The 19,285-nt window shown below is 39.0% G+C and overlaps 1 protein-coding gene and 1 pseudogene across 1 annotated transcript in view; one reads left to right on the forward strand and one right to left on the reverse strand.

Moving 5' to 3' along the window:
• LOC133675315 (uncharacterized) overlaps positions 1–19,285 on the reverse strand; it is an 81,782-nt gene that overhangs the window by 33,341 nt on the left and 29,156 nt on the right. The window lies entirely within an intron of this gene.
• Positions 534–644, forward strand: LOC133676373 (small nucleolar RNA R71; annotated as a pseudogene).

Below are 19,285 nucleotides of genomic sequence, written 5' to 3' on the forward strand. Positions count from 1 at the left end.
GAAGTTTGTGCATTATTGTTACACTCTTCCAACTGAAATTTGGGTGATTTCTCCAACCAGGGTTGTACGTTTGTGAGTATAGGTTATGACTTGGCCTTTGGAAACTATTTAAAGCATTGGCTTGTTCATGGAGACATTCCTTAAAAGAAGGCAAAGTTGGACAATCATTGGTTGAGTGATCATTAGTTTCACAAATTTGACACACAATTTCTTGAACAGATTTTATTTGACTACTCTTTTTTAATTCTAGTGCCTCAACTTTTCTAGCTAAAGATGTAAATTTGGCTTGGAGGTCATGATCTTCCCTAAGGTTGTACATGCCTCCATTAGATGTATGAGGTTGAGTTTTACCTGGTGCCTCACATGTACCTATGGTGTCCTAATTTTGAGCATTTTCAGCTAGCAAGTCTAGGTACTCCATTGCTTCATCAGGTTCTTTATCTTTAAAAGTTCCATTGCACATCAATTCCACCATTTGCCTATCTTTAGGTGTTAACCCTTCATAAAATTGTGAGACCAATCTCCATGTTTCAAAACCATGATGAGGACAGGTATTAAGCAAGTCTTTATATCTATCCCAATACTTGTAAAATGTTTCTCCTGGTTTTTGAGTGAAAGTGGTGATTTGTCTTTTGAAAGAGTTTGTTCTGTGAGACGGAAAAAACTTCTTTAAAAATTGTTGTTGCATTTCATCTAAAGCACGAATGGATCCTGACCTAATATTTTGTAGCCATGTTTTAGCTTTATCTTTTAATGAAAAAGGAAAAAGCTTTAATCTGATGGTGTTCATGCTACAATTTAAGTCATTATAGGTGTTACAAACTTCTTCAAATTCTCTTAAATGCAAGTATGGATTTTCTAATTCTAAGCCATGAAAAGTGGGTAAAAGTTGAATAATACTTGGCTTAAAATTAAAATGAGATGCATCAGGAGGAAAAACTATACATGATGGTGCACTTGTTCTTGTTGGATTCATATGATCTCTAAGTGTTCTCACATGATTATTCTCATTATGAATTGACTGGTTATCTTCTTCGGCCATGTTTTCTAAAGAAAATGAAGATTTCCTAGAAAGTCTACCACTTAATGTACGTGTCCAAACTCTCATGCAAGTGCAAAAGAAAAGAAAAGAAAAAGAAAAAGAACAAAATTAGAAAAACAAATAAAAGTAAAAACAAAAGAAAATAAAAGAAATATATAATTTTTACAATACTTACCTCCCCGGCAACGGCACCAAAAACTTGACACTTTCAAAGAGTTGATGTCTTATCCCAAGTGCAGGAGTGTCAAAGTAATAAATAACCCGGCAAGACCGAGGTCGAACCACAACGAGGTGAATTATATAAATTACAAATAAAGACAAAGATTTGAAGAGAATAATAACAAAAAAGGAGTTGAAGAGAGTTTTGGGATGTGATATTGATGTAAGGTTTAAACAATAATAAAACAGATGTCAAGGTTAGAGGATTCACTAATGGTATTTCAAATAAATATAATATAAACTCGTTTTATTACTCAACTAGAAACCGCACACAAAGGAGGTTCAAATAGGATGATTTATCATTAATGGCTCATTATAAAGTATTAACATGATCATATTAATTATCTTGTCTAAGTACCACCATACTTATAAATATCATCAGACATTCATGTTGCTAGCTTATGTTAACAACAAATCAAGTTCCTATCACAATAACGATGTCGGCCGAAAACTATGAAGGATCAAGCATTTGATGTACCAAGTGTTATAGAACACAAATCTAGATTAACCATTTAACAAGCAAGGTATTAAGAATTAGTAAGATAAAAAGATAAGACATGCTAATAACAAACTTTCTTGGATATAAACATTAAAGTCCATGTTGAGTTTATATTATACCTATTCTAACACCATTAGTAAAACCTTTTCATCTTGACATAATTAACTTAGCTAAACATAATGAAGAAGAAAAACATAAATAAACAACATAAGAACATAAAAATGATATAAGTTAACTAAGTATAAGAAAGGAAACGAAAAGGCATAAACAAGAGATTAATATAACATGAAAGAAAACTTGAACATTACAAAGATATAAAGAGAGAAAGCAAGAACATGATTTTGATCTGAAAAATAATATGACTAAATACATGGCAAATGCCTCCTTTTATAGGCTAAGATTCATAACTATTGATTGGTAGGCAACCACTGATTTGGTGGCTGGTTTTTGACATTGTTGGCTGCTGGTTCTTGATATTGTTGGCAGATTGTTGATATTGTTGGCTGGCCAAAACGTCATTGCTAACATCAGAATTTGAGCCCTTTGTTCCATGAAAGATTTGGGCAATTGTCTCAGCTTTCCAGCTGTCGTACCCTCGCGAGCGGAGCGCGGCGTCGCGGCGATCCTCGATTGATTTCAGGGTCTTTTGTTTTTTAGTGAATAAAGGAGTCGCCACCTAGTATTTGGTCACTAGGAACCCTAACTGGTCTTTCAGAGATTCTAAGGCAAGGGACTGGTTGCGTAAAGGGAAGATATTAGCACCTCTAGTACGCCTTACCTAAGGTAAGCTGCTTGATGTTTGGTTTGTCTTATAATTGCTATGGTGTTGGTGTTTTCTAATTCCATCCGTTTTTTTAAGGTTTGATTCTAACTAAATTTATTAAAATAGAAATCCAAGGAGATTCCATGTGCTTTAAAAGCTCATTTTTCCCTTGGTATTTCAAGAGTTTGCGACTCGTAAATCACAATGAGGGACAAAAATTTAGAAATCTAGGGCGCTTTAAAAGCCTATTTTTGCCTTAGTGTTTTATACTCCCACGACTCGTAAACCGTGGAGTAAAAAATTGAAATGTCCTCGATTCTAATCGAGGCTTCTTTCAAGGATGTGTGATGACTTATTATTCCTAGAAAATTATTTTGGATATTTAACCACTTAGGGTTTCTTTATCCAAACATTAACAGCGAATAATAACAAGTTATTCCCAATAATATTTTGGATATTCATCCCTTTAGGATTTCTTTATCCAAACATTAACGGTGAATAATAGATGAATTCCCCCAAAATAAGATTTTTGTATTTTTTGGAATATTGGCCAATACCCTTTGGAGTTTTACAAACACGTTGTAAAATCTAGAAATGCAAGAAAATAAATTTTTGTTGTGTTTAAGAAATCCATGTGAAAACACATTTTTGAAACTTCAAATGTTTCTTTTTATATATATATATATAAAAAAGCGTTCAAAACATGTTAGAGTATTGGCCGTATGCAACACACAAGAAAACATTTTTTGTTTTTCAGACATATATATATTTGCAACATTTCATGGAAAAACCAGGTATTTTAATACCAGATTTATATTTCCACAATATAAAAAAATAACAAAAACATAAAATAAATACAAGAGAAAAACAACGATATTACTTGTTTTTTTTGGGCTGGGTCTAGCTCGGCCCATGTGGCTGGGCTGAACCCAGCAAGCCTAGCCGGGTCACTGGCCCAAACCAATGACCCGGCTGGGCACTGTTGCAGCTTGCATGCGTGAATTACTCACGCATGCACTGCATAGTGCGAAGGTAATTAATTTACCTTCGCACAGTGCCAAATCCTTTACTTAAAAAAACTGAAAGAGAAGAGAGACGGCTTACCTGGTGAGGCAGGGACTAGAGGAGAAGTGGAGGGAGGCGGTCGGGCGCTGCTCACGAAGGACGACCCTCCTCGCTGTTCCCGGTGGAGACAGGTTTGCTGGCTGAAAGATGATTATCTCAATGGTGGCCCTTCGGTGTTACTACGACCAGTGCAGCCTCTGCAGGGAAGAGAAGGATGTTGCTGGAGGAGCAAACTATGGCAGAAGTGAAAATCCCCTTTGCTGCTGCTGGCTGCGAGTTAGCGATGGCTGTCGGGGCTGAAGACAATGCCGCTGATGAAGCTGGAGATGGCTGCATACTAGTGCAGGACTCAGAGAAGAGCTGTCTGTTTGGAATGTGAAGCAAAGCTCCTGACGCTGCTTGTGGCTCACGATTTTGGCTGATCTTAAGAGAGGTTGTTGGACCGTGGGGGGAGAATCTGGTGGTGATGCGGAGAAGCCAAAAAGAAAGAAGGAGAGGACGAGGCTTTGGTTTTCTTGCTGTTTGGGTGATAAAGGGAAGATGTGTTTCGATTTTGAGAATGGAGATGGAAAGGGCAGTGTGCTGCTGAAGGTGGGTATGGTCGAGAGAGAGTCTGAAAGTTTGTGTTGATGAGCGGCTATGGGCTGTTTTTTTAGACTAACGGGAAGGGAAAACTTTGCTGAGGGAAGGGGAAGGTCTGTGAAAAGAGAGATGGGGCTGTGACACGAGAAAGGAGTATGTGGTGGTTGTCTTGTGGCTGAAAGGGAGAGCAACTGGTGAACCAAAGAGGGAGCCGATTCTAGTGAGGGAAAAAGGTTTGTGTTGATGAGAGCTGAAGGGGACAGTGTGTGGCCAGAGAGAGATCTCTGTTTTCTTTTTAAAATCAAGGGGGTGGCTGCTTCTTTTTAAAAAGATGAGAGGAGGGAAGGGCTACGGCTTCTTTGCTGGAGAGGATAGGTTTAGGTTTTTCTTTGTGTTTTCTCTCTTTTTGAAAAATTACCACCTTGTCAATATTTTTCTCCTCCCTATTATTATGGATGGAGGTTCATTTATATAAAAAATCTCTACACGTGCTATTCAAGGAAATATTGCAATAATTATTGCAAAGATTGTCTTCTATAATCAGCATCAACAAATCCTATATATATGGTATTTTATATTGTAATGATTATTTTCCATAACCAGCACGAATCAAATCATATATCTATGGTATGATTATTTTCCATAACCAAATCAAATCATATATATATGATATTTTATATTGCAATAATTTATATATGATTCGGTAATTATCTCCTTGACATATTGCTTCCTTAATATTAGCCATGATGCTCTATTTTATCGCCACATGTAAACCCTTATTTTTTTAAAAAAAAATTATTAAAACATGGGTCAAAAATTGGATAGCAACACCAGCAAAAAAAACCAGAGCTCATTTGGACTTCTAGAACTCAAGATATGAGCTGAAAACCGAATAGTGTTTGAGGTGCAGGACAGGTTCTGACTTCTTTGTTGTTGCTAAGATTTGAACTTGAAAACGGCATAATTGAGTCTTGAACTCTAATAAAAGTTTTAGGTCTATGTCTTATCTTTCCATCCATATAAATTGGACCTAAATCCGAGTTCTACAACTCTAGTTATGATCAAATAACCAAATGGTGTTCCAGTTTGGACTTCAACCAGCATCTCTTCTCTTAGCCTAGTCCTCTTTTTGTCTCTTCACTTTCACTAGTTAATCACATCAATCAATCTTTTGAATTGTGAGATATACCTGCATTCAAAACAAGCATTTACCATAAATTAAAGATATATTATATTATTAGACTTGTTATTATAAAACATGCTTTAGTTAGGGAATTTAATGATACTTTAGTGCAATATGATGATATAAAGCCTTAATGAGAATGCACTTTTAAGTACTAATCAGTCGTCTCACAATGAAGTCAACAAAATGATCTATTTGGGAGAAGCTTTGGGTCTTGGTAATTCAGCTCTCTTGGAAAAATTTTCTGGGCTTATCATAAGGCAGCTAGAAAAGGAGAGGGAAGATTGACAGAAACAACTATGAATAGTAAGTTTTCATCCCTGTCCCTGCAGATAGATCTTTTAATTCTGTCATGAATATTTTTTTCTTGGAACTCCTGTGGCTTGGGCATGATGAGGAAACGAAGAAGAATCATGAAATTAATAACAGAATATAAGATTGATATATGTTTCCTGCTGGAAACTAAGCTAGCTAATTGTTCCATTGGCTTTGTGTCTCGTATTTGGAATGAAAATCATGTGAGTTGGTTTAGTAATGATGCTCATGGAACAAAAGGAGGTCTGCTTGCTACGTGGAAAAACACTAACTTTGAAGTCTCTAATATTAAATATGGTCATGGTTGGATCGGTTTATATGGTAATATGTTCACAGTGATTTTCATTGCTTTGTTATTGGCATCTATGCTCCTTATAACTATCAGGACAGACAAAAACTTTTGGATGATCTCATTCTTCTTAAGCACGCTTTTGAAGTTCCCTAGATAATAGTAGGAGATTTTAATGACACACTCTCTTAGAAAGACAGAAACAGTGGAATCTGTCATCCTGCAAGCTCAAATTCTTTTAGCAGATTTCTGCAGTCTTGTGAGCTCACTGAATACCCTTTAGCAGAAGGTTATTTTATGTGGTTCAGAGGAGGGTCTAAGAGCAAACTGGACCATAAGTTCGCAAACTCATCCTGCCATCTTCACTTTCCTAGTTTATCTCTTCAACGACTTCCAAGAGAGTTCTCGGATCATTGCCCTTTAATTCTATCTAGTTTCTTGCAGGACCATGGATGGCATCCTTTTCGTTTCTTGGACTGTTGGACTCAGTACCCAACTTTCAAGCACATTATTGAAAACTTCTGGAATGATGCATGCTCCCTTCACCCTGGCCGCTTTAAATTTCTCAAAAAGCTCAATCATATTGCAGTCAGATTGAGGCAATGGAATAAGCTTGAATTTGGAAATCAAGAAGCTGCCTTTCAACGAACCCTTTCAGCTATCAACATACTAGAGGAAAAATGTGAAGAAGAAGGTATAACCGACCAAGAGCAGGAGCATTTACACTTTTTGTTGAAAGACCGCTGGGTTCGCAACAATCACATTGAATCTATTTGGAGGCAGAAATCAAGACAGATGTGGTGCAAATTGGGGGACAAAAATAACAAATTTTTTTCACTTGATTGCTAATTTCAGGAAGGCTAAATCATCTATCCTTAAAATCCACCATAATGGCAACACTTTTGATTCTCAGCAGGGTATTAAGCAGGCTGCTGTGGATTATTTCTCTGAGTTGTATGACTCCCCCTGTCATCATCCAATTTTGGGTGATTCCCCAAAATTCGTTTTTTTTCAAAAAATCAAAATAATCAAAATAAAAAAAATAAAATAAAGGCTGCAAAAATAGGCGAAAATCAAGCTGCAATTTTCGGAAGAATTTCAAGGGCCAAGTGTACGCTGTTATGCCCAAAAATAGAAAAATGCAAATTCAAAGGTCAAACTAAATGAGTATTGGACGAGTTTGCATAAAAATTAAGTCTAAGGACATAATTAAATTTTTAATTGGCCAATTTGATTTAATCATGGGCCAAATTGAATTTTAATTATGTTCAAGAATTAATTTGGGTCCAATTGAAGGATTTAATTAAGTGTAAGGACTTAATTAAACTTTAAAACGGGTCAAAAATTAATTGGAGGGCTTAATTGGTTAAAATTAAGTTTGGGAGCTTAATTTAGACTTAATTGAAAAATCAGAATTTTTGGAGACCCAATTTAATTTTTACCAAATGAATTGATTGAAATTAGGGGCCAAACACAAAACTTGAGGGACCAATTTTGAAGCCCGAAAAACTATTTTTGCCTATAAATAGCCTTCATTTTCAGCTAAAAGGGGGGGCAATTTTGACAACTTAAAAAAAAATACAAAAAAAACCTAACCCTAAACCCATCTTTTTTTCAAGGAGAGCCGCCTGCACATTTTCCTTCTCTTCTTCTAGCAGCCGCCGCCCCCCCTGTGTGAGTTTTGGTTTTGCTTTTCCTCTCCAGCAGGTTGCTTTCACCTCTCCACACAGCCGCTGCAGCTCTTCCAGCCGGACTTCTCCCCTGAAACCGGCGCCATCTCCACACAGCCGCTGCACCTATCCAACCGGGACTCCATTTTCCTTCACCCAACCCGATCCACCCTCTCCACTGCCTTCAACCGGCCGCCGCTCCTTCTTGCTCCACCAGGCAATAGCGGCGCCGTCTCCATCCTTCTCCCTCCGATGGCGTCTGCAGATCCAGCCTCCCCCTTAGCAGTGGCCGCGACAGCAGCGACCCACAGTCGGGTCTCTCTCAACCGACCCAGCAGCTGCTCCCACTCCAGTTTTCCGACACACCGTCTCCAGCTCCTCCCCCCAGCAGTGGCAGCAGTAGCAGCATCTTCACCTTCGGTCTCCTCCACAACCACCGAACGGCGGCAGCAAGCCACCTCGTCGTCTCCTTCAACCAGCGCCCACAGACCAGCAGCTCCATGGTCCAGCGACCGGCCGCTTGAAGAAGAAGAAACCGGATCTGCAGTGAAGCAGATCCAACCATGACAGACCCGAAGGAACCGGATCCAAAGAAATGAAAACTAAAATCAACTGCCTGTGTTGCGTTTTGATTGTTTTGCAGGTAGCGGTGTTCCTCACAGACGGCAGAGAAGAGAAGGAGAAGAGGCCGGTTTCGGCCAGCTGTTTTCCCTGCGGCGCGTGGGTCCACGCGCCGCCAGTGGCGGTGGCGCGTTGGAACACGCGTCGCCAGCTGTTCCTGCCTCCAATTCCTGTGCAGAAGGGTTCCCTTGCAATTTTTGGAGTTTTGGGGACCATTTTGTAAATTGTGGATTATTTAATGTAATTGTTACATAGTTTTGAATTGTTATAATTTGTATTGTGGATGTAAAAAGAAAAGAAAAAAAGAAAAAAGAAAAAGCAAAAAAAAAGGAAAGAAAGAAAACAAAAGAAGAGAAAAATATAATAAAAAAAATGTGTTTTTGTTTTTTGTATTTTTTATTTATGTTATTGAATTATAAAAAATAAAAAAAAGCAAGAAAGAAGAAAAAAACAAAAAAATGCATGTTTGTATTGATTTCAGGGATCTTTTTATAATGAGACGACAAAAGAATAAAGAAGGATTTAATATTTTGATTGGATCACGGTGTAGAAATACAAACTTGTACGGAAGTAGTATTTCTAAAATCCGATGAAAAGACAAAATTTTTAAAACTTCTTTAAACACATCAAAGCCACGAAGCAGCTTACCTCAGGTAGGGTGCGTTAGGGGTGCTAATACCTTCCCTAACCACAATCAGTCCTTTACCCGCGAATTTCTGACAAGACCAATCAACTTGGGTTTCCTAGTAACCCTCAATTAAATACTAGGTGGCGACTCCAAACAAAATCAATTCCAATAACAGAGAGAGCAAAAAGCGCCATCGCCAGGACGGGTCGACGCCGCGCGCGGGGTGTTTTCCGACGTGCGACAGAATGGCGACTCCACTAGGGAGGTATTGTTTCTGACAATTTTGGACTAAGCTTCGTGTATTTGATGTGTTTAAATTTTGCCATTTATGTCCTTTTTATTTTATCCATGCATTTTTAGAATTTTTCATGTATCACCTGTATTTATTTTCGAAAGCACACAAACCTCTAAGTTAGGTGGGGAGTAGCGGTCTGCCTCATGACTTTCAGTCGGGGTTCAGATTTGTGAAAATCCAACTATGAGCTGAGTGTTTACTCGGTAATGGCGGTCACAGGGTGCCCTGACCATTCCTTGTAAACCCCTATACTGCCTTCACATGAGGTGATCACTGGGCGGTTCATAGACCTTTTTGAGACCAGGTAGAAAACCTACCCATGTTCACATAATCAATAGAACCTGTCCTTAGGTTGTATGTGCTATCATTTATCTGCATCGGGGCGAACCCTTCTTGAAACATCTTGAATTCAAGACTTGTGGGTGATAGAATGATCGTCATTTCGAAAATTTTCATTGTAGAGTTTGGGCAAGAATCAATATTCTTGTTTCATCATACAAAAGTGACAATCATATGTCACCCTCGAAGGGCAAGTTCATCATATAGATTGCATGTTCATACATTTTCTCATGCATGCACCAGAATAAAAGGTGGGTCCCCTATGAGTTTGCAACACCCAATTTTGAGCGAAAAACATGGGAGATAAAAAATGTGCTCATCGCAGCACTCATTTTCAAAAAGAGTTGGAGTCTCTAAACAAAAGCTTGACTCGCCTCTAGCTTACTCGAGCAAAAACTGATTCCTTCCAACTGACCTATCATCTTTGTTCAAACCCAACAACAACTCAACCCAAAAAAACTGGGGGGCAAACATGTTCAAGAGCCTAAACACAATCCGAAGGGGAATTGCACCTCCGTGGCAGAATGGAGTCTGTTCTTGTTCTGCCCCAAAAAAAATATCAAATGCCTTGACACAATCCAAAGGGGAGTTGCACCGCAAAATGGCGAGCCAGTTGCTACCCCTGCTTGATCATGCCTGCAAAAGTTTCTTGATTTTTTCAACCTATTCCAGTTTTTGTTGGTAATTTGGCTCAAAACGCCACAAGACTTTCCTTGTCCAATGAGCCTTTCCTTTAAATAAAATCATGTGTTTTCTTTTTTGTGTGTTCATTCAAATAACATACTGAGCACACCTTTGTACTTACAAAACCACCGCACCAAGAATTCTTTGGTGTTTTTCCCTTTTTCCCACAACAAGCATGACCCCATGTTTTCACAAGGATTTTTGGGAAATCAAAGTTTAGTACAAAAAACAGAAATCCTGTTGATGTTTGTTCGAAACAAACAAGTTTTGAAAATTCGGGTGATTCCTTAGAGAGGTAACCTTACACCAAGAAAACCCAAAAAAAAAAAACACAAAAACACAATGAAGTGACTCTAAAGCTCAGTTTTGGTTGCATGAATAATGAGAAATCACTCTGCATACTCGCATGAAAGCAAGGCTTACCGATCCTAATTGCATGCATTTGAGATGAAGAAAGGCCATCTTTGATAATCCTTTCACAAAGCGAAAATATATCCTTTGCAGTCCCCTTTTGAGCCTAATAGATTTTTCTTGAAAAATAACCTTGGCTAGGATCACACCCCACACTGGGGGGCAAGTGCAAAAAATCCTTAATGACTAAAAATGCCCAAATAACTCTAGGGGGCATGAAAAACCTTAACGATTGAAAGTGCCCAAACAATACTGGGGGGCACAAAAGAAAATTCTCAATCAATCAAAGGTACAAAGCCGGGGGCATAAAAAAAAATCCAAATGATCCAAAAATTTTGAGCAAAAAAAGCCAATGCAATGATGCTCAAAATCAAATGAAGAAAAAAACAAAGAGAAAGAGCCCAAGCCCAACACTGGGGGGCACCATGGACCATTTTACAAATCAATTCCAAGGTCCATAAATCTAGGAACGAAAGAGTTTGGGATATAAGCACTAGTGATCCTTAGTCTTAAAGTCCCTTAAACACCTTTTGAGCCTACAAATATCCTTTTCTTCATAGCCAAGAGCCAAAGCCTACGTTACGTGCCTAATCAAGCCCTTTCTGATCAAAGGCAAGCAATCTGGATCGGTAGGCAGCGCTTTCTCATGCAAGCAAAATCATTATTCATGCAAATAAAATGAATGCTTTGAACACGGTTCTCAATAACCCTCAAATTGAAAATTAAACCTTTTGTGACTCACCAGATGTCACTTTTTCACATTTTCGTCGAAAGACGGTTCTCAATAACCCTCAAATTGATATTTCAACCTTTTGTGACCAACCAAATGTCACTTCACATTTTCGAAAGACGGTTCTCAATAACCCCCAAATTGAAATTTAAACCTTTTGTGACTAACCATATGTCACTTCATGTTTCACATTTTCACCAAAATCAAAACCAAAAGTTTTCATCACATCTGAAAACCTCTCAATAGGAATCACTTGATTTTCTTCAGAATGAGTTTGCTTTGAACAAACATCAAAATGATTTCTGTGTCTGGAATAGCTTTGAAATTCCAAAAATTCTGCATGAAAACAACTCCTTGTAAATAACCAAATCTTCCTTCACATAGCCTCATCCCCAAACCTGATTTGCATACTTGGGGGCATGATCAAGCTGGAGGGCAATCAAAAACATCTGGTAGAGCTGGCTCCATGATTCCTTTCCTTCACAGTGGCACGTCGGAAAACACCCCGCGCGCGGCGTCGACCCGTCCTGGCGATGGCGCTTTTTGCTCTCTCTGTTATTGGAATTGATTTTGTTTGGAGTCGCCACCTAGTATTTAATTGAGGGTTACTAGGAAACCCAAGTTGACTGGTCTTGTCAGAAATTCACGGGTAAAGGACTGATTGTGGTTAGGGAAGGTATTAGCACCCCTAACGCACCCTACCTGAGGTAAGCTGCTTCGTGGCTTTGATGTGTTTAAAGAAGTTTTAAAAATTTTGTCTTTTCATCGGATTTTAGAAATACTACTTCCGTACAAGTTTGTATTTCTACACCGTGATCCAATCAAAATATTAAATCCTTCTTTATTCTTTTGTCGTCTCATTATAAAAAGATCCCTGAAATAAATACAAACATGCATTTTTTTGTTTTTTTCTTCTTTCTTGCTTTTTTTTATTTTTTATAATTCAATAACATAAATAAAAAATACAAAAAACAAAAACACATTTTTTTTATTATATTTTTCTCTTCTTTTGTTTTCTTTCTTTCCTTTTTTTTTTGCTTTTTCTTTTTTTTTTTTTCTTTTCTTTTTACATCCACAATACAAATTATAACAATTCAAAACTAAGTAACAATTACATTAAATAATCCACAATTTACAAAATGGTCCCCAAAACTCCAAAAATTGCAAGGGAACCCTTCTGCACAGGAATTGGAGGCAGGAACAGCTGGCGACGCGTGTTCCAACGCGCCACCGCCACTGGCGGCGCGTGGACCCACGCGCCGCAGGGAAAACAGCTGGCCGAAACCGGCCTCTTCTCCTTCTCTTCTCTGCCGTCTGTGAGGAACACCGCTACCTGCAAAACAATCAAAACGCAACACAGGCAGTTGATTTTAGTTTTCATTTCTTTGGATCCGGTTCCTTCGGGTCTGTCATGGTTGGATCTGCTTCACTGCAGATCCGGTTTCTTCTTCTTCAAGCGGCCGGTCGCTGGACCATGGAGCTGCTGGTCTGTGGGCGCTGGTTGAAGGAGACGACGAGGTGGCTTGCTGCCGCCGTTCGGTGGTTGTGGAGGAGACCGAAGGTGAAGATGCTGCTACTGCTGCCACTGCTGGGGGGAGGAGCTGGAGACGGTCTGTCGGAAAACTGGAGTGGGAGCAGCTGCTGGGTCGGTTGAAAGAGACCCGACTGTGGGTCGCTGCTGTCGCGGCCACTGCTAAGGGGGAGGCTGGATCTGCAGACGCCATCGGAGGGAGAAGGATGGAGACGGCGCCGCTGTTGCCTGGTGGAGCAAGAAGGAGCGGCGGCCGGTTGAAGGCAGTGGAGAGGGTGGATCGGGGTTGGGTGAAGGAAAATGGAGTCCCGGTTGGATAGGTGCAGCGGCTGTGTGGAGATGGCGCCGGTTTCAGGGGAGAAGTCCGGCTGGAAGAGCTGCAGCGGCTGTGTGGAGAGGAGAAAGCAACCTGCTGGAGAGGAAAAGCAAAACCAAAACTCACACAGGGGGGGCGGCGGCTGCTAGAAGAAGAGAAGGAAAATGTGCAGGCAGCTCTCCTTGAAAAAAAGATGGGTTTAGGGTTAGGTTTTTTTTGTATTTTTTTTTAAGTTGTCAAAATTGCCCCCCCTTTTAGCTGAAAATGAAGGCTATTTATAGGCAAAAATAGTTTTTCGGGCTTCAAAATTGGTCCCTCAAGTTTTGTGTTTGGCCCCTAATTTCAATCAATTCATTTGGTAAAAATTAAATTGGGTCTCCAAAAATTCTGATTTTTCAATTAAGTCCAAATTAAGCTCCCAAACTTAATTTTAACCAATTAAGCCCTCCAATTAATTTTTGACCCGTTTTAAAGTATAATTAAGTCCTTACACTTAATTAAATCCTTCAATTGGACCCAAATTAATTCTTGAACATAATTAAAATTCAATTTGGCCCATGATTAAATCAAATTGGCCAATTAAAAATTTAATTATGTCCTTAGACTTAATTTTTATGCAAACTCGTCCAATACTCATTTAGTTTGACTTTTGAATTTGCATTTTTCTATTTTTGGGCATAACAGCGTACACTTGGCCCTTGAAATTATTCCGAAAATTGCAGCTTGATTTTCGCCTATTTTTGCAGCCTTTATTTTATTTTATTTTTATTTTGATTTTTTTGATTTTTTGAAAAAAAACGAATTTTGGGGAATCACCCAAAATTGGGTGATGACACCCCCTCTGAAAAAAAGCCGTAGTTAAATCCTTTGGGTTTCAAATGGCTCTCTAAAGAATCCTCTGAATGGCTGGAGTAGGAAATCACAATGGGAGAAGTGAAGCGTAGTGTATGGGGTTGTGATGGGTCAAAATGTCCTGGACCAGATGGTTTCAACTTCAAATTCTACAGATTAGCATGGGATTTTATTGCTCATGACATCCTCGATATAGTCTTAAGCTTCTTCAGAACAGGAAGGCTACCCAAAGGAATCAATACAACCTACGTAACTCTCCTATCCAAGACAGTAAAACCCATAGAGTTTAAAGATTTTCGGCCTATCAGCATGATTCATGGTATCTACAAGGTCATTGCCAAAATCCTTGCATCCAAACTGAAAACTATTATGCAAGATATCATTAGCATTAACCAATCAGCGTTTATAGCAGACCGCAACATTATAGATGGCTTTATGATTGCAAATGAGCTGGTGAGTGATCTAAAAAAGCAAAAACCGGCAGGTCTAATTTTCAAGATTGATTTCCATAAAGCCTTCGACTTAATCTCCTGGGATTACCTAGATGATATCATGGGTTATATGGGGTTTGGCAAAAAATGGAGAACCATGATTTATGAATGTCTTTCTTCATCAAAACTCTCGGTCCTCATTAATGGATCTCCTTCAAAAGAATTCTCTGTTCGGCGAGGACTGCATCAAGGAGACCTGATTTCCCCTTTTCTGTTTGACATAGCTGTTGAGGGCCTCTCGGTCCTCTTTCAAAGGGCATCTAGTGGGAATAGTATCAAAGGGCTACAATTCACATCAGGAATTTTCCTCAGCCATCTACAATATGCAGATGACACGGTAATATTCAACTCGACAGATATTGATCAATTAGTTCAAGTCAAAAGAATTTTAAGATGGTTTGCTCTGACTTCAGGCCTTCATATAAACTTCCATAAAAGCTCCATTATTGGTATCAATGTCGACAATCACTTGTGCTTGCGTTTGGCTACATCTATTTTTGCAGATCAGACTCCCTTTGGCTACATCTATTTTCTGCATATCAGACTCCCTCCCAAGCAAATATCTTGGCATGCCACTGGGAGCCAATCCATCTCGTATCTTTACATGGAAGCCAGTGATAGAGAAGTTTCATAAAAGGCTTCATATGTGGAAAGGGAGATTACTAAGCATGGTTGGTCGTCTATGTCTCATTAAAAGTATCCTTAATTCCCTGCCTATATATTTTATGTCTGTATTCAAGATGCCAAAAGGGGTAGGCAAGCTTCTTTCATCCATCCAAAGACGTTTCTTATGGTGATGTACCAAGCAAAGATCTTTCTGCAAGATCCAATGGAGACTAGTGATGTGCGATAAGAAACAAGGAGGCCTCAGTGTAGGCTCCCTTATATCAAAAAACAGAGCCCTGCTGCTAAAATGGATTTGGAGACTCTCTTCCCCATGTACAAGTTTATGGAAAATGATTATCTCTTCGATGTACAATCCAACTTATGAGAATGGGATCCCAATTTTCTACAACTAACCCTCCTAGATCTGGAAGGATATTATGTCCATTGTTCAAACCGACATTCACCACGTCTTCACAAATCATTGCAAATTCATGATGGGGAATGGCAGTTTAACATCCTTTTGGCTAGACAACTGGATTGGTGACTACCCTCTCAAAACAGCCTTCCCTAGGCTATATCTTTTGTCTTCCTCTAAATCTGCTTTGGTGGCTAACATCGGTAGATGGAGCAATGGAATTTGGCTCTGGTCCCTACAATGGCGCAGACCTCTATTTCATTTTGAACAAGAACAACTATCACTTTTATCAAATAGCAGTATAATGCTTTGGCATAGAAGATTGGGGCATTTTCATCATACATCTCTACTTTTTATGAAGAAGAAGAATCTTGTGAAAGGCTTACCTGATTTAGAAAAAGAACTTCCTTCATGTGCAGCCTACCAGTATGGGAAGCAGACAGGACTTCCTTTTCAAAAAAATAAAACCTAGAGAGCTACACAGAAACTATAGTTAGTGCATACTGATGTGGGAGGACCTTTGAAAACACCATCATTGAATGGCAGTAAGTATTGCATTGCTTTCGTTGATCATCATACAAGAATGTGTTGGATTTATTTCATGAAGTATAAGTCTGAAGTTGCTGACATCTTCTGGAAGTTTAAAGCTTGGGTGGAAAAACAAAGTACATATAAAATGCAGGTGATCATATCAAACAATGGAACAGAATATACCTCAGAAAAATTCAACAAATTCTGTGAAAAAGAAGGCATTAAGCACCCGTTGACATCACCCTATACCCCTCAACAAAATAGGGTGGTTGAGAGGAAAAATAGAACACTCATGGAGATGACAAGGTGTTTATTACATGACAAAAGGTTGCCAAAGAATTTATGGGCTAAGGGTGCAAACACAACAATTTTCCTATTGAACAGATTACCAACAAAAGCTTTGCAACAAAAGACTCCATTTGAAGCATGGTATGGCTACAAACCAAAGTTCCAGAATTTAAAAACTTTTGGTTGTCTTTGTTTCTCTTATATTCTGCAGGTTAAGAGAGACAAACTTGATAAAAAGGCAGAACCTGGGTTCTTTGTAGGCTACAGTTCAGTTTCAAAAGCCTACAGGATTTATCTTCCACAAGACAACAAAGTAATTGTTAGTAGAGACATCCACTTCTTTGAGTCAGAAAGCTAGAGTTGGGAGAATAATAAGAAGCTTGAACTCCAAGAGGAGAATGCTGACATTGATGATGAATCTGTTATAAAAACCAGATCACTCTCTAACATCTACCATAGTTGTAATGTTGCAATAATTGAGCCTGTAGGATATGTAGAAGTCGTTGCAGATCAACATTGGATGGTAACAATGAAGGAGGAGCTTATAATGATTGAGAAAAATCAGACTTGGATTCTAGTGAACAGACCTACACATAAAAAGGTCATAGGAGTCAAATGGGTTTATAGAACCAAGTTCAACGCTCACGGTTCTACAAACAAACACAAAACAAGGCTTGTTGTCAAAGGTTATGCTCAGATGTTTGGAGTGGATTTCTCTGAAACTTTTGCTCCGGTTGCTAGGCTTGATACTATAAGAATGCTACTTACTCTTGCTGCTTAAAATGGCTGGATTATACATCAAATGATGTCAAATCTGCTTTTTTAAATGGATATTTGGAGGAGGAAATATTTGTGGAGCAGCCTAAAGGTTTTGTCGTTCAAGGAGAAGAGGAGAAAGTATATCTATTGAAAAAAGCTCTTTATGGTTTAAAGCATGCACCAAAGGGTTGGTACAACAGGATTGATGCACATTTGTTAGACTTTGGCTTTACAAAAAGTCTAAGTGAATTTACACTCTATTTCAAGAAAGTCAATGATGAATTATGTTGTTACCCATTTTTGGATCCCCACATAAAAAAAAGAAAATACAAAAAAAATATGTATTAAAAAAATATTCGAAAGAAATCCAAAAAATAATAGTAACGAGAAAATGATGATGGAATGCCTAGAAAACTGAAAAAAAGAGAAATTGACTAGAAAAACACAGATTAAAATTTGACAGTATATTTTTGACTGATGAGAGCCCTGTTGAGAAAGAAAATTCAATTTGAGGAAGAAAAGTCCAACATCAGATGTTTATGGACTCAATTAAATTTTATTGAAGGTTTAATTGAATTTACGGAGGGTTTGATTGCAAGAAAAAAAAATTAAGTCAATTTGATCTTTATTTGGAAGAAATTAAAATTCATGGATTAAATTATAATTTGCCCAAGAACTTGACTATAAAATTTCAGAACTCGAGTGACCAAACTAAAAATGGTCCTTTCGCATCCCAAAACCGCGTCGTTTCAAAGGACATTATTCATCATCTTCTTCATTGCACCAGGGAACTATTTCAACAGAAGAAACAACTAGCCCCACCTGCCCACGATGCAATACGTTACTGAAACGCATGGCATTTATTCGGCTATAAAGCCAGAGAAAGAAACGCCTGCTAAATGTCCACGAAAGAATCGTCGACCGTTATCCCTGCATTAAAGTCCATGCATGCTCGCCTCATTATCTGGAGGCGACCGAATGGCATTCTCTGGCCATAAAAACCAGAGAACGACCATGACAAAGAGGAGGGAAAGGGAGAGTAGAGGGAGAAAAAAAACCAAGGAGAGGAGAAATAGGGGAAGGAGATGAGAGAAGACGCAGACAGACACGGGATAATAGAGGCAAACATAGAGTACTGAGAGAAACCAAAAAAACCCCAAACGACATAAACGAAATTACACAGCACACAAAACTGAAAAAAAAAACAGGGGAAGAATGAACAGGGAGAAAAAGAGAAGGAGAGTACAGAGAGGAAGAGTAGAGAAGGGGAGCTGAAGGAGAACAAAAAAAAAATAGGAAGAATAAAAAAAGGAAACAGAGGGATGCACGAGTGAGAACTGGGTAGCACAGGGAGATGGAAACAGAGGAGAGGGACTATTGAATCTCTTTCAAATCTGCAGTATCCGGGATCGAGCTCAGACGAACAGGGAAAAAACATAAATACTAGTAGCAAGGAAAAGCAAACGAAAAGGGGAAGATAGAGGTCCAAAGTATGTTGTTGCCTTCGTCTTGCTTCCAGGTAAACTTCTCCAGCTTTGCAAGATAATGCACAAACACTGTGCACTTGAAATTTAATTACATGGTGCTTGTAGCAAGCGTGCGTGAATTATTCACGCATGCTTGCAGGTAGAAGCCAGTCGGGTTACTGGTTTGTGGGTTCATGTGCCACCGCAAGAAAAAAAACCAGGGGAGGGGTGGATCTGGAACGACTTCCTCCCCTCTTTCCTTCCCTGCAGGCGGCGAGGGCGACCATCACCTGCAAAGCAAAGAAACACAAACAGCAATGTTTTCGGTTCTTTCTGTTGGTGGGAGGAACCACTGGTGGTGGCTTTGAAACACTCAGAGGGGATAAAACATAAAGTTTTATTTCAAGAACACAAGCTTACAGGAGCAAAAAGAAAGACAACAAGCTTAACAATACACACCCTCTTTTTCTCTCTAGTGTTTCTCTCTATTCTCTCTACTCTCCCACACATAATAGCATAAGCTCAGCTTGCTATTTATACACGAATTCAAAACAAGAAAATTCAACCTTCAAGTGTGAAGGCGGCTGTGGACGGTGGTGTGAAGGCGGCTGGCGGCTGCGGCTAGTGGCTGGCGGCTGGTCGGTGGCAGCTGGTGGTTGCCTTCCTTGACCATCTAGATTGAGTTTAATATTCAA

Source organism: Populus nigra, chromosome 16 (assembly GCF_951802175.1).
Source record: "Populus nigra chromosome 16, ddPopNigr1.1, whole genome shotgun sequence".
Taxonomy (NCBI): Eukaryota; Viridiplantae; Streptophyta; class Magnoliopsida; order Malpighiales; family Salicaceae; genus Populus; species Populus nigra.